Source organism: Clupea harengus, chromosome 3, assembly GCF_900700415.2.
Source record: "Clupea harengus chromosome 3, Ch_v2.0.2, whole genome shotgun sequence".
Lineage (NCBI taxonomy): Eukaryota > Metazoa > Chordata > Actinopteri > Clupeiformes > Clupeidae > Clupea > Clupea harengus.
In genome coordinates this window covers 27,665,373-27,688,181 of record NC_045154.1, presented here as the reverse complement: position 1 = coordinate 27,688,181, position 22,809 = coordinate 27,665,373, and the positions used below count along the sequence as shown (strand labels likewise).

The 22,809-nt window shown below is 39.6% G+C and overlaps 1 protein-coding gene across 1 annotated transcript in view; it reads right to left on the bottom strand.

The window, feature by feature from the left end:
* lingo1a (leucine rich repeat and Ig domain containing 1a) overlaps positions 1-21,699 on the bottom strand; it is a 73,088-nt gene extending 51,389 nt beyond the window's left edge. The window contains exon 1 of the mRNA XM_031565230.2: positions 20,839-21,699. The gene's annotated coding sequence lies outside the window, so the exon portion shown is untranslated. The remainder of the gene's footprint in view (positions 1-20,838) is intronic.
* Positions 21,700-22,809: the final 1,110 nt, after the last annotated feature.

Here is a 22,809-nt window from a genome sequence, read left to right as displayed (position 1 = left end):
AGAAAGAATTAATGTAAATTAAAAAAAAAATGGTTACAAAATCTTGTGTCTTTAATAAAGATACAATGATGTTGTGACAGAGGATTCAAATATGCATCAATATATTTTGCAATATGATATGATTCAGAACCACAATCACTTGGCCTGGTGGTATTCCTTGATTGGGCCACACCTCAGTATTTTTGTAAGTAAATAAAATTATCTTGAGTGTAGACTATCCAGGCCTAACAAGTGAAGCATTTGACGATAAGTGATCCCAAGTACCCATCCTCCCATAAGTGTCTATGATCGGTCTTTGCAGATTTTGTGTCTTTGACTAGAGGGAATGGGTGAGTTTGCTATAATGATTGATATTGGTAAGCTGTCTGTAAGCCTCCAGTAAATATTGAGTGTGATATAAGATCACAATTTTCGAACCCTTATCCGCTGCCTTTCAAACAACATAGTTATTGTCTCAAAGACAGCAGAGGGCAATACATAGTTCTATGGTAAGGTTTGTCACATCATCCTCTGTATTGTCTGATCGCACACGTTTCACTACCACTGAATCATTTTCAATTAGTCTTTTTTTCCTACCACATATCATCACTTCCGGTGATTCCCAAGTCGATAGATCTTGAAAAGGTATATGCTCCTTTCAAACTGGAAGAAGACTTCTATATTAATTATGTAGATCTTTTAATCACATATTTTTGTTAAAATGATTGAGCGTAGGAACAAATGTTAGGCCCTTGTGTAAAACCTCCATTTCATATTTATCCAATGTGAGTAGTTATGAATTAGGAATGCTGGTCAGGGGAGGGTTTTTTGTTCCAAGTTTTCCCCCTGCCAACTTTAACCTAGTTAGCCAAGTTGAAAGAATTTCTCTGCTGTTCTCCATTCCTGGTATACTGGATTGCACGCTTCAGCTCTGAAATCGAGGAGATTAATAGCATGCAGATGTGTGCACTTATCTTTCACCTGATTGTTGAAATCCTGCAAAAGGGTCTGCGTCTGTCTTGGCAACTGACCTGAAAAAATTGGCGGGGCAAAAATATTTCACTGACCAGCTAATGTTGTGCTTGCTGACATTAACTAATGTTAACTGACCTATTCATACTATTCTCATGATGTGTTTTGCCACCCATACAAAATGGCACAATGCAAGGGACCGCTCTATCATGTTAATCACCAATTATTTTATTTTATTTTTTTAAGATTTATTTTGGGCTTTTTTGCCTTTAATCGATAGTGCAGTGAACAGTGGGACAGGAAATGAGCGGGAGAAGAGGTAGTGAGTGGACAGGAGAAACGACAGCGGGCTGGATTCGAACCTGTGTCCCCCATGGCCGTCAAGCCCGTATGTTTCTATTTCTACTAGCCCGTACTATTTCTATTTGAATACAGTCACCTGTGTTCAAATAAATGTCTGGCTAGGCTGAGGTACCCTAAGGTTAATATTGTAAGTTAACGGCAAACATCTTTAAGTTGATCTGGAGATATAGAGGCTAATTCTATGAACCATTCTAAATGTCGTGCAATTCTATATTCTGGAGATATAGAGGCTAATTCTAAGGACCTTTATAAATGTCATGCAATTCTATTCTTTTTATTATTATTAAAGCAAGCAGACACACAAATGGGAGGAAATGGAAAGACTGCAGCAGAAATTCCCAAAAAGGGCGCAGCTGTTGATAATGCTGTCAGATAATGAGTCTGGATCTGCTAGGCAGCAGCCAGGTACAATGGCAACGTTTCTCACACGGCAAACAGTCAGTGTTGCTGTGTCCCAGACAAAATACAAAAAAAAAACGTATTTGTTGTGCAAGGCCTCTATCCATTCAGCATTGTTGACAGACCAGAGTTTAGAGAGTATTTGCATGAGTTGTTACCTGGAAGGCCGCAACTGTCAAGAAAGAAACTTGTGAAAATGGTGTAAGAAGAGTTTGTGCACATGCGCACAAACTTCTACACTACTCTCTCTCAGCAAGAACATGTAGCAACAACATCTGATACCAAGATTGAAGATGGAAGATCGAGCACAAGGTTAGACTCACAATCACAGACTGTGGCCTTCCAAGTGTTCCCGACATGCAAGACATTGATGAGAGGGAGGAAGAGGAAGAGGATGGAGACCTGATCTTCACCAAAGTTCCAAACATTCTCGATGGAGAGGAGGATTATTACTTCCCACAACAACACAGATGTGCCAGTCACACACTGAACCTTGTGGCAACCAAAGACACAGAAGAGGCTGCCAAAGTTTCAGAGCCATTCAAAAAAATATCCAGATCCACCCTGGGGAAATGTCAAGTCCTGTGCAACAAACAGCCGCAGCACGCATCATCCAGAAAATACTTGCATGCCAGCTGGTCATTCTAAATCCAACTTGCTGGAACTCTGCCTACAATCCCCTGGAGAGACTGAATAGAATCCCCACTGCAGGAGAAAGAGACCTGGATGATGTGTGTTGAGGTACCTCGCTTCAAACAAGCAGAGGAGACGTTCATCAGTGGTAAATGTTACTGATATAGCGGTTTGGAAACACGTCTACAATATACTCTCAGCATGTGTTGTAGTGTAAGAGAATTTTTAGGTCATGTTGGAACAAGAAATCCAGGGATTAGAATCCACTGTTGCCTATAGCAGTGTATTGTAGATGATACATAAAGGCTATATAGATTGAATAGATGAATTCATATCACATCCTTTTAAAAACTGTGCCACTTTGTATTTCAGGTGGTTGCTCCATTGGCAAAAGCCCTTGATATCAACCAATCTGACAAGATGGCCTAGTATGGAGTACTGCTCTCCATGATTGCAACCCTTATAGAGAAACCACAGAAGATCAAGATAGAATCCAAGCTCCAGTATTGCCTGTCGTCGGTTGATGGTCTCATTTGGGGGGTAGAAGCAGAAAATCTTCTAAATCCAATAAGAAATCAATTTGTGAAAGGGGAGTTGGATTAACCCCCGATTTGCCTAGGGTATGATGCAATTTAGTGTGTTGGAAACTGGTTTATTTGCATCAAATTGCATTTGTTGATATTTTATTACTGACCACTCTACATTTTAAAACCACAGCTGTTCGCAACTCCTCCCTTGATTAGGAGATTGTCTATTTTTAATTTGCACAATACAGTGGATGGAAATGCGCAGACTCGCATTTATTTTAACCGGATTTACATAAATGTGCTTAAAATATCCGAATTAATTGGATGAAAATCCAGCTATCAACAACTTTTTTTACTAATTTATGGTTAAATGCATGTTTGCTCACACACACAGCCATAAATCAAATCAAAACAAACAACAGGCTTATGAAGATGTTGTATTGCAGATGAGTAAAAGTATGAAAGATGAAATTAAAAGTAGAACACTACTGCAAATACGAACAGAATGTAACACCTCAACACCTTGGTATCTAACTCTAGAAATGACTTACCAGACTAACACATTGCACCCAGCTACTGTGAAATAACAGGAACTTCATAACAGAAGGCTTCATAGTTCTTATTTTAGCTACCTGATAACAAAGGAGTGGCAACTTAATGTTTTTATTATTATCATTATTATTGTTACTATATAAAATGTACTCTGGTTGTTTACATTAGGTTATTTTTAGATCTCACACAATTTCATCATTAATATATGCAGACCTTTCAAAAGGAGAAATCATATAAAATACTGATTATTTCCTCCTTAATGCAAACCAAACAAAGATCAAAGAGCATGAGATACCCATTTGTTCAGAGAAACCAAAACAAAATAGGGGCGATATCTGTCACCTTTGATTAGGTACTGCCCTGCTTGAAGCCATGCTCAACTGCTTGTCAGTTATAATTTATGCTGCTGTCTTTTCAAGCATCCCCTTAATCAATGTCAAATGTCAAGTGCCACCCCTCTAATCAAGTGAACTAGTTATTACTGGTATACGGTAGATTGGTATGAATGGCAAATTACTGAAGAACAAAAAAACATGATGCAGTTACTGGTTTGTCTGTTTGTATTTATTATTGTATTTGGACTTTTCCTTTTGATCAGCATCACTTTTAAAATGATGATGATGTCAGAACCTTCCTATTCCTTCTCCAGTTCAGTGAAATGTAATTAGAATATTAGTAACTTATGTGGTGAACTGTGTTAGTTCATGTATATTTAAAGCTACAATATGCAAGGCCTGCTAGTCAAGGTGGCACTAGACAGTGATCTGACAGGAAACTGTCTGCTCCCCTCCCTCCCTCCCTCCCCAATGCTTCACCCAGCCCATCCCCTGCATCCTCATATTGGACTGACATTCCAGAGGCCCAATCACTCCCACATCCTCTAAGCATCCCATTGATATGGATGGGAGCCAAATAATTATAATATTCAACCATAGATTTGATGCCCCTGATTAGGGGATATATACCAGTGTTTCCCCTAGGTTTACAGCTTTGGGGGGCGTGTCTGGCGTGGCGCGCGCGGTGCGGCACAGCCACCGACACAAACACTTAAAGGAATCATGGTGTTCATGTGTTTCTTTTAATGACAGCAGTCAATATAACAACTGAACAATTATTTGAACTGTACATTGAACTGAACATCGAAACATGTCTTTTTATGACAATTATCCATATCCAAGTGTGCAGCTTTTGTCACTGCAGTGTATCTTTCTGGGCTTCTGTAAGACATTTTTTTGAGATATTTGCGGCCTAAAATTCCTGATTTTGCGGGACCTTTTACAAAAAGTTGCAATGAAAGTTGCTGTGTTTTTAAGTGTTTGTTGCGATGAAGTTACCGGAGCAAGTGAAATTTGAGATACACATTTTCCTCTTTGTAATTATAATTGAGTTATTTGTTGAAAAATAACTGTTATAATAAACAAACATTAATTCATCAAGAACAAAACGATTGAGAAATGGTCCTCTTAATAACTTCACCAATATGCCAAACTAAAGATTACCAGGACGAATAAATGACGAAAAAAAACAGCCTGTGTCACTGTGATCTGTCTCGTCATCTGACGTCCTGCCTGCGTTTCTGCCGTTCTCATTCTATGCTTATCAATCTGTTTTGCTATCCTTGTTTATTTATTTTATCCGTATAGGTGTTGATGTTGTTCAATTTCATATATTAATTTAAAGTCGTCCAATTTCAAGTCATCCATTCTTCAACACTAGCTGCTACCTTATCTTCAAACAGAAAGTAACGTTAAATCTCCATGGCAACAGCTCTCGAGGGTATGTGAAATAATCTGATTTATTGCTTCCTTCATTATTCACAGCAAAATAAATAATTTTCATTACAATTCATAGATTTATGACCAGACTCTATTTAAAAAGGGCCACGCACAACTCGCGGAAAATGATAAAAAAATGGAAGCCAGATCTATTTCTGAATTTTTGGTGCGGACATGGGCGTACGTTCTGTTTCCACGTCTGTTGTAGCCATTCTCATTGGGCCTCATTCTCGAACCTACCTAAGAAAAGATCTCCGCGGATTCATAAACGCCTGGAAATGTGTTCTTTAAGGCTTAAAAGTGTACGTAGCTGTGCACTGATTCTTAAGCCCAATTCTGTCCGCTGGTGGGAGCGTGCTCACCTGTGTGTGTGCGCGCACGTGTGTGTTTGTGTGTTTGTGCGCATCGGGGCGGAACTCCGCCATGCGCGATACAGAGAGCAGAGGAGAATTGTAAACGCGTGACCATGTAGAGAGAGAAATGACATGCCGTCGTGTAAATAAGATAAATAACATTAGGCTATTTATGTTCTTTAATAAAAGAACACGCTATATACCTGTTCTATAGGAAAGTTAACCTTAAATGACTTCCGTTGTGATCTGGCACTTTATAGAAAATAAAATTGAACAAAATTAACTTGACCTTCCAGGGAGGGCGGGGGGTGTCGTTGGGGGGGCGGGGCGCCCCCCTAATATAACGGTAGGGGAAACACTGTATACAACTTCTTCACATATTCACCTTTGCACGAAAGATATTTACAAATGAAACACTGTTCTGGAAGAAATGTAGTCATTTTAATGTAATAATGCAAATTTACCATGAGCAAAATACAATATTGAGATCAATTTCTGTCTTTAAGCTAAACTTTTGAAAAAATAGACAGTGGAACTTGGCTCTTCCGTTGGCCAGAATATGAACGGCTATGGGAAACCACACCAGGCAATGCTAGTAATGTTGAAATGATGTAGTATCACATAACCACATATTTGAAGTAAAACTATTGATAATACATAGTCTAATAATACACATATATATGGTGTTCATTTTAGGACATCCTCAGATCTCAGACTCAAGTGTCAGACTCAAACGAAAAGGCGTCAGGTCTCAGACCAAAAGTCGTCACACTCAGGCGAAACGGCTTCATTCTCAGACAAAACGGCGTCATTCTCACACAAAACTTTGTCAAACCAAACGGCGTCATCCTCACACAAAACTTTGTCAAACCAAACGGCGTCATCCTCACACCAAACTTTGTCAAACCAAACGGCGTCATCCTCACACAAAACTTTGTCAAACCATTCTCAGCAGATCATTCAAGTTTTGTGTGAGAATGACGCCGTTTGGTTTGACAAAGTTTTGTGTGAGAATGACGCGGTTTTTTTTATGGCGTTTTGAATGATGGCGTTTGGTTTGACGAAGTTTTGTGTGAGAATGACGCCGTTTTGTCTGAGAATGACAGAGGTTTTTCTGAGACTGACGACTTTTGGTCTGAGACCTGACGCCTTTTCGTTTAAGTCTGACACTTGAGTCTGAGATCTGAGGATGTCCTAAAATGAACACCGTACATATATCCAGTGAATCACCTCAAATTTACCTTTGAGATACAGAAACCATTACAAGAGGGTGAAAAAGTGGTCAAACAATATTACTGAAATCTTTGAAATAATCGAAATGTCAATGATAAAATCACTGTGAAACACAGCAGAAGGGACAACCAGCTGATAACAATATTTACACCACGTAACTGCTTCATATCTATAGAATTAGCAAAGACAAGAATATTCAATAAAATCCTATGAGCTGAGTCAAGTTGCTTCACCTCAGAACTAATTTTAGAAGCCATAGTCAAATCACATGAAGATTTATTTTCTACAAACTTATTTGCCCCTTTAAATTCTAAAGCTCTTGTAAAAGTTGCGTAACAAATCTGAGATCACTGTTTCAAAAATATGTTAGCACACATTCAGTAGTATTAGTAGTAGTCAGGTGTCAATTCAGTTGTCTACTTGTCTTAGATTGAGAAGAAAAAACAGTCCGAAGTTAGAAAATGAACTAACAGAGTCAAAGAGTCAAGTGAACCATCAGAGTGAAACCATCAGAATGTGTCTGTGTACGGTTTCAGACGTTGGTGGGTGAGCCAATCCAAACCCTCTAGATTTGGTTTGGGAAAGCATTATCCCACAGTGCACTTTTGCAGAACATTAAAGTCTCTCCGATGATTACTAATCTCTACACATACATTTGATGAAGCTGAAAATGTGTGACTACTGCAGCAAAAAAAAGAAAAAATAATTACACCTTTTTTTCTAAATTAGTCATTCTTTGTCATTTAATGGTGACAGGCAGTGCACTTTTATATTTGGCATTCCCAGTTACATTTCTACTAAACAACTTAGGCCTTTGCACGTAAACCACAGCAGCTGTGCCTAAAAGAATGACTATATTTAAGGAATGAACAGATAACATAAATAAACCCAGGAGAATAACCACAAGAAATCTGCAATTGACTTCCCAGTGTCTTTCTCCACAGACGTTTGCTCGTATGACCAACAGTCTCTTTCCTTTTAAAGACCAGATGGAAGCTAAACTGAGGTGTGGTTCCATTTTGCTATTGGGAAGCACCATATGTTTTCTGTAAGGAGCTCATCTATGTATGTAGTGCAGTAAGAAACTTCAGAGCCAATAGTTTGTCCCTCATCTCTGCTGTGTTGCCATGGAAACAAGGCAGAAGCAGAGTGGAACATGGGGAGTGACACAAACTGACTCGATATTCAAGGCAGCAAGACTTGTGTGATTTACCTCTTAAAACATATTTTTCACTAAGTGGTAGGCACCTCCAGTTATGATTAACAAAGGTTAAGGGAGGTCAAAGCCATAAACCACAGAAAACTGAACGCCATTCATATCTTAGAAGAGACCACAGCTGAGGCTTATTTCACCACCATTTTTCCGTATTACAAAAGCTAACCTTAAAAAGTCTTTCAGTAATATTACGCAAAGGAAGCAATTAGCAATCCCATGACATCAGTACAGGCTTATTGAATTATGATGCAGGAAATAATAACACTGGTGCAGCCCCTAATCTGCACACATACAATGTGCTAAATAAGATAGAAAGAATAATAGAATATTAGAATATTATTAGTATAAAAGCAATCAGAAAGAAGCTGACGAATTAAAATAAAATGGGTACTTTTAAACTTTGCCAACAGGGTGAGAGAATTGTTGTACACAGGTATGGCTATTCTCACAATGACTAGTGCACTTGATGTCACATGCAAGTCACCTTACCAAAACATCCTGAACAATATACTATAACACATCAGAGCTCACCGCACACACCATACTTACACTCAACAGTACTTCAAGGGGAGGTCCGTGATTCTAATCCCATACAGTTTTTGTGAAATTCAGTGAATGGCTGCTCATAGTCCTTTAGCTGTCTAGTTTGCGCTTAAAAAAAATGGTGTTCATACACAGCCCTGGCTCTGTAAATGGGGAAACAAACATAAGGGCTTGGGCCGAGTCATAAACAATCCAAGCCGATCAATATGGTGCTTCAGGAGCAAAGAAGGGATGGGTGTAATTTGATTGGCTGTTGAGCTGAAATATCAACAATCTTTCATAAAACCGAATCACAGACTGCACCTTTAGCAACAACAACAAAGAGGCGGCCAAGCGAGCTCCGTCCTCCATCAGGGTTTTGTTGAATTAGGCCCACAACACCTCCTAAAGGCCAACCAATAGTGCCTGGTGTCTCAGAGTCTCAATACAAAAGTATAACCCTGGAATGCAACAAACCAATTTTACTTCACATGACATCTGAATGTCATCACATGACTTGAAATCTCATGGAAGGTTAGAGGCCAGTTGTTACCTGTCCAGTTGGAGTCAACCAGACACAGCAGTAAATAAATTCACCAATGGACTCCCTCTCTGTTTTACTGACTCAAGAATGCTGACTGATATCGAGACCAGCCTAGGAAGCCTGGCTACAAACTAAGCCAACCAGGCTATAAGCACAAAAGGTTGCCGCCACTGTATTCATATAGGCTATGAAACACATCAGTTCCTATGAATCAGTTCATGACAGAATCACTAAAGTACATTAGTTAGTGCACAGTATATCACTTCATAGCACTATGAGTGGACAGAAGCGTGTCAAGGTTGTTCTAGGGAAAGAATTAGTCCCTGGACTTCTCTGCTACCACCGGCCAGAAGGCCAGTAATGAGGTATAGAAGGCCAGTGATAAGGTATATAAGGCCAGTGATAAGGTATATAAGGCCAGTGATGAGGTATATAAGGCCAGTGATGAGGTATATAAGGCCAGTGATGAGGTATAGAAGGCCAGTGATGAGGTATATATGGCCAGTGATGAGGTATATAAGGCCAGTGATGAGGTATATAAGGCCAGTGATGAGGTATAGAAGGCCAGTGATAAGGTATATAAGGCCAGTGATGAGGTATATAAGGCCAGTGATGAGGTATATAAGGCCAGTGATGAGGTATAGAAGGCCAGTGATGAGGTATAGAAGGCCAGTGATGAGGTATATAAGGCCAGTGATGAGGTATATAAGGCCAGTGATGAGGTATATAAGGCCAGTGATGAGGTATATAAGGCCAGTGATGAGGTATAGAAGGCCAGTGATGAGGTATAGAAGGCCAGTGATGAGGTATAGAAAGCCAGTGATGAGGTATAGAAAGCCAGTGATGAGGTATAGAAGGCCAGTGATAAGGTATATAAGGCCAGTGATGAGGTATATAAGGCCAGTGATGAGGTATATATGGCCAGTGATAAGGTATAGAAAGCCAGTGATGAGGTATAGAAAGCCAGTGATAAGGTATATACAGTAAGGCCAGTGCTAATACAAAGGTAATATACATTTTGGTGTAATGGTCCACCGGCCCTCAGACGCGTCGGCCCACTAGGGATTGTCCCAGTATGCCAGATGGCCAGTACACCACTGAGTGTAGTTACATCTCCATCAGCTTGAAGCTGACTTGTATTTGCTTGTGTTTACTATAGATGTTCTCCCACATTACCTCACTACTCCCTAAAACCGTTTTTTCCACCTGCCAGTGCTGTGACTGAGCAATGTGTGTTTGAAAACTACAATTCAAATAAACACTTAAAGAGTACATACTTATCTGTGTGTTTGGCTTTGCAGCTGCATGAAGATGCGGTAAAGGTTCTTCACTTTTGTTGGTTGAGAAGAGACTGAATAAAGATGAAAAATGTTTTTTATCATCTTCTCCCCAGCGAGCAGCATTTGGCACACCTTATATAGCACCGTGGTGCTTTTGTACTGTCACATAGTTATGTCAGCGTACCACAGAATTCCTAAACTGTTAGGGGAACTATATACTCCTTTGTATGTTTGTTTTTTACAGGAAACAAGAATTGACATAATTATTGCATCTGAAAATAGTTCTGGAAATAGGATATTGTTTCGAGTTTGAGTTCAGAACATTGCCTTAAGTATGTGAGCAGATGAGCATGTTTGGCAAGGTCTCTAACCAAGGTCCTGAAACACTTTGCAGGGATTGTGCGAGAGTCACTGCGTAGGCCTTGTTGCCTTGCTTTGTTAAATACCAAAGGAAGACAGTCGGTGAAAGAGGAGGAGGTGGGTTGAGTGTGAGCACCAAAGGAAGACAGTCGGTGAAAGAGGAGGAGGGTTGAGTGTGAGCACCAAAGGAAGACAGTCGGTGAAAGAGGAGGAGGGTTGAGTGTGAGCACCAAAGGAAGACAGTCGGTGAAAGAGGAGGAGGGTTGAGTGTGAGCACCAAAGGAAGACAGTCGGTGAAAGAGGAGGTGGTGGGTTGAGTGTGAGCACCAAAGCAAATGCTAGGGCTGTGGAGGTTAGCCGTGAATAAGTTACGTGCCGGGGTTAGGCACAAGACACATGGCAAATGTAGCACCCTCCTCGGGCATTAAGAATGCCTGATAAAATAGCTGCTCACCATTAATCACGAAGCAAACAGAGCAGTTACTAATGGAAGTTGAATTAAATGTATGGATGCCTAAATGTATGAATGCCTAAAGCTGAAATGAAGCTGTGGATTCTTTCAGTGGCTATGTCTGGCAGAATTTAGCTAGCATAGCTCTTATTGCTACTGAGCTATAACAGTTATGTACCTGTATAGAATTTCAAACTGAATGCTACAGATTAGATGCAATACAGCAGATACAGAAACATTCTACAGAGACATCTCATTGCTTAAAAAAGACTGATGTTAATAGGGAAGATAGTCTCTGCTAAATGCAGTGGGCCACTGGCATCTATTTTCACCAAAGAGTCCTAATTTTCAAGTTAGATATGGAGAATAGTAAGTAATTATCTAACTGGCAATCCCACACATAATGCACATTAGTTTAACTGTTTTTTTCTTAGCGCTTGATTTAACTTAACCCATGAGGCATGTGATTTTGTGTTTAAAAGACCGTACTGGGTGTCGGAACATGGGTTTGCTTTCAAGGCAATAGTGTTGGAATCTGAATTATTTTAATATTCCGTAACAGAAAACGGGCTTTCTGTGCATGCAAACAAAGGTATTCCTTTGGGAAACGCCCTTCGGTGTTGAATGGTTTTCCAAATGGACAGCACCGATAAATTATTGATGGTCTGTTCTTGCTCTGTGCCCTGTTCTTGGAACCACTTGTTTTTAATTAACAGCCAGTAGACCCACTAATCCTGTTTGTGCACCAGGGAAGGAAGGAAATCAGACTGGACAAAGAGAGTTAGTTCAGATCAAATCAAACTCATGTTAACTTTTAGAAAATCTCAAAACACATCTGCGTCTATAAACATTTACAGTTCTAGACAACAGCCACAGATTTTAAAAGCATTTTATGATAGTAACTGATTTTGATGAAAGACTGATTGTGATTATAACTGGAATGACACAGTCCACTCAATTCCTTTAGTTTTCCTTCGTCCTCAAAATCAGCATGGCTGCAATCAGCTCCTCAGCCATTTTGCAGTCTCTCACTCCTGCTGTGGGTGCCGGGTAGGCTCCAGCTGTTCAACATTACGCATTGTAAAACATTTCCTGGAGTACCACAATAAGTGAACTGACCTTCAAACACAGGAAGGAACCCAGGCGCTCATGGCTGTTTACTCTGTTTTAAAAGATCAAACCATTGTAACACTGTCCTTTTCAAACTCTTACAGGCACAATAATCCATAAAGACGAATCCTCTGAATTTTCTTTCATCAAATAGCATTTAAGGTATACTACCACCTCGGACCTGATACCCAACAAATTACATATTGCCAGCCACACACTTACATACACATCCCGTCATGTAAACAAATAAATGGAACACAACTATAAAAGTAGATCACTGATATTTTTATTCTATGCCAGAAACCCTGTGAGCCTTGCCTTTAATGAACGATAACATTTTTATGATTGATGGAAATCCCTTGCTAGTGCTGTAATCAAAGATAGGAAAGAAGAAATGTTTTTTTGTAGAACCAGCTCAAGGCAGCTAACAGTTGAGTGTAGTGGATATATCATGGACACACTTACACAAGGACAGGTCCTATTTGGTATCTGCTGCCATTACTAAATTGCCATTAAATGTGGTGAAGGAGGAAAGGATGCATCATAATTCTATTTTGGATAAATCTTATATGAATGAGCCTAAATGGAGCCTTTAGAAAATGTCTCTTCTCCATATTAGAACATGACTGATAGTATAGCATACCACTGAAGACATGTTTTATTACCTGCGTTTGGAGTGGAACAGCCTTTACTGTTTTCAGGCAGAACATTTTCTTTCTGATTCTGTGTCACAAGATTGGAACTTTTGTGTAGTGTTCTTCTATTAATGGTGAAGTGGGTAAGTCATTTAATACATGGCAAATGGCACAAAAACAATGAATCATGAATGGAACAAAGAACAAAATGCCACTTTACAGACATAAAAGCCCTTAATGGAACCCCCGGCAGGAAATTACTGCCCCAACACTTTCAAGGCAATGATCGGGATTTCTAGTATTGACACGACACGTGTGTGCATTTGTGTGTTGTGTGTGGACACCTTTGGAAAGGCATGGAAATAATGAACGGGTGTGACATAAATATTCCATTCAAATTTACATGTTATAATCGCATAATCTCATTTTACAATGTATTTTCCTTTAAATAACATGTCCCTGATCTCTCCTGCTTCTTTCATGTCCCTGATCTCTCCTGCTTCTTTCATGTCCCTGATCTCTCCTGCTTCTTTCATGTCCCTGATCTCCCCTGCTTCTTTCATGTCCCTGATCTCTCCTGCTTCTTTCATGGCCCTGATCTCTCCTGCTTCTTTCATGGCCCTGATCTCTCCTGCTTCTTTCATGGCCCTGATCTCTCCTGCTTCTTTCATGTCCCTGATCTCCCCTGCTTCTTTCATGTCCCTGATCTCTCCTGCTTCTTTCATGTCCCTGATCTCTCCTGCTTCTTTCATGGTCCTGATCTCCCCTGCTTCTTTCATGGCCCTGATCTCTCCTGCTTCTTTCATGGCCCTGATCTCTCCTGCTTCTTTCATGTCCCTGATCTCTCCTGCTTCTTTCATGGCCCTGATCTCTCCTGCTTCTTTCATGGCAATGGCAGAGCAAAAGTGAACCAGCATGCAGGTATTTCATTCACAAATTAATATCAAATAATGTCAGTACAATAATATTAAAATATTTAAACTTTTAACTACAAAGTCCATGTATTCTGGACTTCCTGTGAAAAAACCTGGTTGTATCTCTGAGAACTGAATAACATAGGCAGGTATATAATTGTGTACAGACATTAACCTTAGGATAAGAAGCCTTATACCACAGTGATGTCTGATTGGACAAGAGGCATTTCATGAGTGGGGATATCATTTATCAGTCCCACTTGCACTCTTTACTCTATCCATCCAATCCACTCACTCCATGTTTGATACAGTTTAACCATTACATTCAACTATATAAATATTCTATTCTTAAAAGTAGAGTCTGCAATTCAAATCCAATACGCTTTTTGTTAGATTCAGTGAAATTGCTTCTCGTGCTCCCCTAAATGTGGTTCTGTGTGTGCGCTCAAAACACTCTGGTGTTTGTACTCAGTCCTGCACTATTCCAGACAATCAACGCGTTGATCCAGGAGCACAGAAGGGAGGGGCATAATCTTATCCGCTGTTGTGTTTTAAAATCAACAGCCTTTTGCCAGAATCATGGACCGTACCCTTAAAAAGAAAGATGCTCTTTTTTTCAGCATTACATTTGACATTGTTTTCGAGTAAGGAAAGGGAGTAAATGGAATGTGCAAATTAACATGTACATACAAACGTGTACAAGTAGCCTCACAGCATTCGTTGCTTGCCATGCTTAAAAAGAGTGATAAAAAAGAAAACCATTTTAGACAGCTCAAATTGCTCGGGATGAAGACTGTCGGAGTGTTCTCAGTATACTGAAGGCTTTCTTTAAAGGTAATCTTTTAAGAATTAAAGAATTGGAAGTCCCACAGAGAGACCGTAGAAACTATAGATTGAAAGCAGGGAGACATGCAAGTAAATTATGAAGTTAACCTCAATTTGGTGACTAATCCTTGCTGTGCATACCAATCCTTTTATTTACCATTCTGCTAAAATAGACCATTATTCTCAGCACTTCACCAGCACCAGTTAGTGCAAAGAGATTAATCATGAGACCTACACGTCTTTAGAGATTATGCTGAAGTAAAATGTATTAGTTACTTCTATTTCAAATTCAGCCTGACATATCACAGTGTTCTCTTTACACATTGTGGGCCCGTGAAACTTCTTAATGATTTTATGTCCTGCAGACCACCCACACAAGAATATCCGTTTAACTCTGGTAAAGAAGGATGTTACGACGGAAATGTTGTCGATTGCTCCACTGCAGAACAATTACTGAGCTGCGTGTGAACGTTAATAAGGTATGTTCGATTCATTGTGATTGGTTGATAAAGAATGACTTTATTGCCCCATCCACTAATTACTCAACCCATTTATGCTTGATTGCACCCTGCTTTGTGTCAATGAAATGATCAAATATAGGTATCTGCTCCTAATCTCACAGTATTGATGGGGTGCTTGTTGCCCTGTGAAATTAGGGCCCTCCCCTTATTCATATTTGTCAAAATTGCATTATCAAATAAGGGGAACCAAGTATCCATACTTAATGAGCTGTTCATGGATATAAATAAATCTATTTCCTGAGGGTCAACTACATGCAAGACTTGTTTGTGATTATTGGTGAGAAAAGTGAGTAAGGGATAATGTATGGTCCGCCAGGATTTTCTTGAAAAAAAATAAATAGTGATAAGACAAGCAGGACCCCAACACACAACGTTGGGAGTGGTCAATACATTTAATGGAACATTCTGCAGTCTAGTCTAAAATAGGTCTATATATCTCATCACAAATGCTTTGTCTGATCTCAGCTCCTAATACCTCCTTTAAAAGCCCCAGATATATGGCCGGGTAACAGGCACCACCTGCTTTCCTCCTGGAGTGCCTGTCCAATTTGTTTCAAGTGTGGCTTGCTTACCCTAATCCTGGCCTAGACTCTCTCAATGTTAGTTGTTTTATTATGCAGGTCTCAGCTGTTCAAACATCTCTTCTTATCAATGCAAATAATCATCTTTGCCTTTGAAATCTTTTCAAGACTGAAGTTTGATTATTACAAGAGTAGTGTTAGCCATATATTGGCATTACACAAAATAACCTTTCTTGACCTCTGAGTATTACAGTTTTTTTAAGTGTGAAATAGGAGATTATCCAATTATACACAGCCATTTTTTCTTGTACTGCGTGTAATGAAACAGTATAAACCATTAAAGTGTGAAAACATTGTCTTTTAAAACTGTGTCCTCTGGGTACAGCCCCTCTTTACTTTGCATATGAAAGTTGAATGAATGTAAAATAGTAATAAAATAGTATAAATGTTTTATTTTATTTCATTTGAAATCAGGAAAACCTATTGCTTTGCAAAATAATTTCACTCTTCAGTTTGTTTTCAGAGTGCAATGAAGGGGTTGAAGCATGAGCTACTACCCGTGTCTCCAGGGTCATGGAATAACATCCTTGTCACATACCATCCTGGTGACAGTATTTGTTTTAAGGCAAGACACATTTGACACAGAAATAGCCTAATGGGCTCTGGCTATTTGTGAAGGTTTAGAAAATAAGCTTTCAAGCTCATTTAAACATAATACTAATAAACATTCTAAAGCATTCTCAATGTTAACTGGTCCACTATCAATGGAACTTTTCCCATATAGGACAATTAATATAAGGTCACACTTTATTATATAACCCTTGATACTGTGTAACTACACAGAGTACAGTTTAACATTAATTGTGTTATAGCACACTGATATTTAATAAACTAGGGATGGGACAAGGGAAGTAGGGGAAGCAGATGTCAATTGTTTAGTTGTACTCTTATAATATTGTACATTTGTAGACTAGACATTTCTAAATAGTATTCAAGTGTTATGCAATATAATGTGTTACCTTACAGTTACTTAAAAGCAATACATTTCCACTGGATAATCCTTCAAGTTTTCCTTATATCTGGTTGTCATATTTACCTACACATTGTAGTCAGCTCCCATGGTTCAGGCCATCCTCTGTGAGAGATTTTTGATCCTGATCATTCTGAGCAATTCTATACATTCTGGCATGTACCTGTCTACACCCTGTCTTTGCACACTTGTTTACATCCCGAAGGACTTTAATGACTAAAGCCCTTAAATATAACGTAGGCCCTATAAACATGTCACATTCAGGGAGGAGATTCTTTTTCAGAAAGGCCAACCAATCAGCAGTGGACACAACCAAAGAGGTCACTCTAATTGGTTTGGCAACTACACAAGGAAAGCGACAAATGAACGAAGCAGCCGTACACATCATCCTCGTGGAGGTAAGGGAGGAACTATGGGTGATATTGAAAACAGATATTTTCATTAGAGTACATGACAATATCGTAATAGGATCCAGTGCCAGGGGTCCAGACTCAAATAAATCAGTTTGTGTCAAATAAGTGTCAGGCCACTGGAAGGCCAGGGCCCTCATTGATGCTTCTAATGAAAACAAAAACACCAAGAGGTGTTCTTCATGGCCAATATGGAACCAAAATGCCCTTAGATACAGAATATTCTAGCTTATTTAGAATCAAAAGCACGAATGCATGGCTTATTTCCCAAAAACTAAGCGATTAGAAAATAAATAAGAGGTCTGCTAATCCAGAATTTAGAGCCACACTCACCTGCTTTAATTTGCTACTAAGTATCTCGTAGAAATACCTGTAGGACACATAGATGTCCTTTCAGATCTGCTATGACTATGAAGTGCTATCTGTGTTATCTGTGCGATCTTATGTTAGTGTCTGTGTTTGTTGCTGGGATTGGTGTTCGTATGCTGGCTCTGTGAACAAACACTACTATCTAAAAAAAAAAGAAAGAAAAAAAAAAAAAAGAAAAAAAGTGTACAGTATGATAAGTTGTCTCATCACTGACAACCAAAGCAACCTCTGGCTGCTGTTTCTCTGCACCTTTAAACCCTGATCTTTGGAATGGGGCTGCTTTGTGGGTCATTAGCTGGACAATGATTCCTATCATTCAGTGAAGGAGAGACATTCATATTTTGGGGGAAATTTGAATGGAAACGTATTTACACGAACATTTACTGGACAAAAAAAAGTAAAACTGACTCATCAGAAGTCATCAAATCTTGTTTAATTCGATAATATGCTACCTAACCTGTCACTAAAACATGAAAAAAAACTATTTTCTGTGCACTGGTAGTTTCATCCTTTCAGCTCCTCTCAACTGTGGAGAACAATAATCGTTAGCTAATGTGATTCTAGCTACATTTTTTGCATGCCTATTTAGTTTGTGCTTTGTTCTTGTGAAAGTGCATTAAATGAGTCTTCTGCTAGTTATCAAATCAGCATATAGGTGCCATTCAATCATAATACTGCTCACTGATTAAATGGCAGTTGGGGATAGAGAATAAGATTTTGGTTGACTGAATGTCTTTATAGACTCTCTTTAACGATTTGCACTAAATTTGAGTGGTTAACCACAGCCTCCTTTATCCAGAAGGGACCATCTCCTCGTGGATCACAAAGACTTGTGCTGGGATCCAGTTCTCATCATTGTAAAAGAGCATACACTAACATTACAGACAAGCAAACACTGGCTACTGGTCTAAGCTTTGTTTGTCTTCCATTTTGTTTTGGGGTTCTGTGCTGCTTTATGTAAGCCTGGTAAAACCACATTCATTCACTTTGTGAGTATAGTCTGCCTAAGTGCTACTGGGGATTTTTCCATCCATGGTGTGCTCATGGGCATTGACCTTGATTCAATTTGAAGAGATTGGATCAACCTTTAACCAATCTAAGGTCTGGCACTTGATAAACATGACGCCACATCCTCTGCGAAACTGATTATTTGATATCTCATAGTTCCGCCCTAGCTGGATATAGTAGTCAGCCTTCCTTCATTCAAGATTTATTATACAGAGGCTCAACATTACACTCACTCTCAATGGATTTTACACTCAGATCATGGAGCCAGCACTATACTACAATCAGACTACTGCTCCCAAGCTAACCAAGTTGTACCATAACAAGCTGAATAGCTTACCATAGGCATACTGAATACTGTTAACTCACTGTATCCCTTTATTACTCTATTCCTGTTCAAACGTAACATTAATTAAATGAACTCATCTGTTATCATCAGTTACAGATCAGAGCAGAGATACACCTGCGTTGTCATATAGGACCACTGATTTCAGTTTGGCCACACAGTGAGACTGTGTCACTGTGCAGATCTCCCTCTCTCTCTCTCTCTCTCTCTATCTCTCCATTTGCCTGTCACTGATTGTATATGGTTCTGTCTGTAAACCTGCCAGCGCTGACACACATTTCCAAATGAAGATTTCCAATCTTTCAAAGCAGTTAGTTAGTGGGTGGTGTTACCCCTTCATTAACAAGGTCAAGAGTTTTGCTATTACCTCCCTAAAACGTCAGTCCACATGGATGAGAGCCAATGTCTGAGGTCAAATGTACTATTGTGTAATAGCTATGTGCTGCAAGTAAATCACACAATGAGATTTGATATTATGAAACAGACTCACTAAGCATACTAGACAAATGGCAAAACTGGAGCAGCAATACATCTAAAATGAACAATCCATATAAGATTATGTCATTGGCATAAACTCCTTTTCCCAGAAAATATTTTACTCACTACTCTACTGAAAAGCAAGTCAATGAAGAAGTGTAGATATTTTTAGACACATTTCCTATTCACATCACTGTAATATATATACAGTTTATGTTCAAGTATTCTTTACTTTCAAATGAACACAGGGCATGAAGATCTGTATTTTCAAAAAGCAACATCTTAATATGCAATAACTCTATGCAGAAAAATAATTATAAATGAAATAGGGATGGAATCCCTGCCCACAGTTACATAATTGTATTTATCTTTTATTACTTTTCCGGCCTACACTGTGTTATTGTGGTCCCACCTCTGACATGGGAAATGTAATAAATATTGATGTTCTTCAGAGTAGAGGAAGTAGAAATTGCACTCTGTGTTTCTGTTGTTTTTTCCTGGTTCCTCTCTCTCTGTCCCTTTCCTCCCCTCCCCTCCTCTCTCCCTCTCTCTCTGTATGTGTTTGTGTGTGTGTGTGTGTGCAAGTGTATGCGTGTGAGTGTGTGTGTTAGTGTGAGTGTGTGTATGTGTGTGTGTTGTTGTGTCTGTGTGTATGTATCTGCGCATTTCATCCCTTCTCCAAAATGCTTCCTGCGACTTAAAGCTATATTCTACTTTTCCGCTCCCTTTCTGTCTTGTACTCTTTTTATGTATTTGAATGCAAATTAAATATAGACCTGAGATCACATGTGTATCTGTGTATTTTAATCGCATGTTGTAATTTATACTTGTATATATTTCTAAGGTTTCCATGTGACTTTATACTCCAATCAGTGAAGTGTAGTTTTCTAATGTAATCTATCAAATGAGTCATTCTAATACAGCCAGATATTTCAAGACTGATTGCTTTTGTCTGTTTCTGAACATCTGCAATAATAATGATGTTTTCATAGTTTTGGACTACATTTGTACAACTTGCCAAAGCCCCATCTGGGAAACAGTGTGTGTTTGTGTTTGTGTGTGAGTGTGTCAAGCAGAATAAATGCGGAACTTCAGTCTCGGACGAAATGGGCAATGACAATTGCCTTTTATCAACTGCAGAAATAAGCGCAACAAAACCCTTTACTTTAGATCCATGTTTGGTTCTGAATACCTTTACTTATAAAAGTCCTCTGTGTCAACCATCGTAAAGCCCACAGTGTGTTCTGGAGGCTGTAGACAGAAGCTCCCCATCTCTTTACATTACCCAGGATGTACACAATGCATGAAGTTTCCTCAAAGGGAATGAATTAAAAATAACTACAGATCAAAGTGAGATAGCAACACAAAAGGTTGCATTACAAAAGCCTTATCGGTCTGCCTCATAATCTGATATACTGAGGAACAGTCTTCTCACTCTCTGTTCCTATCTTTAGAATAATCCCAGTGCTCCAGCAACACACCATCACACAGAACTATGTAGAATGAGAGCTCTTACCAGAGCTGTACGCAGAATTCTGATTATGGAGCTGTCTCTTTCAATCCACACGGCTAGTCATTAAATCCAAATTGCTGAGTGAAGATTGAAGATGCCATCAAAGTGATATACAGGCAGAAAAATATGGTTCTTGCTATATCATAAAAAAACGGTCCAATCAGTCTGAAGAGATGGCGCGGGTGGCAAGCTGTACAGAATCCATGTCCCAGATACTTTAAAAGCCTACCTCCAGACTTCGGCTCGGATAAACGCAAATTTAGATCACGCAGCCAAACAGAACCACGGGGAGCACCAGCGGCAGGCGGACAGCGTCGGGAGGAAGGGGGATAGGGAGAGGAGAGTGAGGCAGAGAGAGCGGGGTGGCAGAGGAGGGGGCTCGGACGGCACAAGGTGGAGAGAGGGAGGAGCTGCAATGTAGAGAAGAAAAAAAGAGAGAGAGGAAGGGAGGGGGCTGCTAGAAAAAAAAAAATAAAGGAGGAAGAAAGCTTCTGTATGATCTGTGCAAACACTGGAGATGCAACTAATGAAATTCAATTCCCACATTTTGATCCGGGTGCTGCCGCAGCAGGAGAGCACAGAGACGCTTGGCAGCTGAACGCAGAAAAGGAAAAAAAAAGAGCAGGGATGAGGCCAGGACGCTGCAAACTGCTTAGATGCTCTCACTGCTCCAGCATCCAGTCCAGTCCTCAGCTGCACTATGCATCTCTGTTTGTCTTCCTCTTAGACAACAGTGATGCATACTCTCAGGCAAAGCAGGCTGATTATTGAAGAAGCCCAAAGTTGCAATATGACAACAGGAAAGGTTAAGTGCGAAGGTGTGATACTGTTTAATGTGGTGCTGTTAGGGATGGGCTGAGCATCACTGATCCAAACAGGGTATTGAATTGTACCAAAAAAAGGATCGGAGGACAGTGGAGGCAGTTTAGGAAGGTATCGACAGGATGCCTTTATAGCCCCATCCTCGCCGCTTTATTCGAGTATGCTGTAATAAGCAAGGAATTGTCCAAAAGTCAAGACAATAGCTACAGCGTTTGAGGCAACTCCACTGAAAAAGTCACAGCTAATAAAGCACTCATGCAGTGTAAGCAAACTGAGAGTGACATAGGTGCATGTTGAGTAGGATGCCTCGAAGAGAAGCACTGCACGCTCACACTTTGAAACCTGATGCCCCATACAATTAGAGGTGTAAAGAGACGTCATTATCCGTATCTGTATCTGTTCAACCAACAAAATCATCTGTCTTTGTACCTGTATTCGGATAGAACATCGGTTCCCAAACTGGGGTACGCGTACCCCCAGGGGTACGCAAAGTGGTTCAGGGGGTACGCGGGGAGAAAATTTCCGCGATAACAGAAAACGGACGGAATTCGCAGAATGTACCGTTTGAAACAGAATTGCAACTTTCAAACGGAAACATCATTTTGTGCATCAAAATCGCCCAAATTCCCCTGTATTTTGTCCTGCAAGGCTGTATTTCTTTCTTATAAACACAACAACGATCGCAACGATGAACAAGCATTAATTAGAAAACAAAACCACTGAGAAAATGTCACGTCTGTGCTGAACTCCGCTCCGGCCACGCCCCCCCTATTCAACACAGACCTCCGTAGCCTGTCAAATGAATTCGCTCATCTTCCCAATCGCCTGCAAATAATGTTTTTTTTAGTCTTCTGTTCTGTTGATGGCTGGCAAACATATTATTCACTCATTTTAAGCCATCAATCTACCTCTGGGTGAAAAAAATGAGCTGAAACGGATTAAAACGGAATTAAAGTAATAGGTGAAAAGGAAAACTTTTCTGGGGTATGCAGCTGGATATTAAATGTCTGAAGGGGTACGGCACTGTAAAAAGTTTGGGAACCACTGGGATAGAAGATCAATTTATACTCAAAGTCACAATAAATGTTGCATTTTCTAACCTAATATTCATTGGCAATGAAATTGTTGTGCCTTCAAAGCATAACATTGATT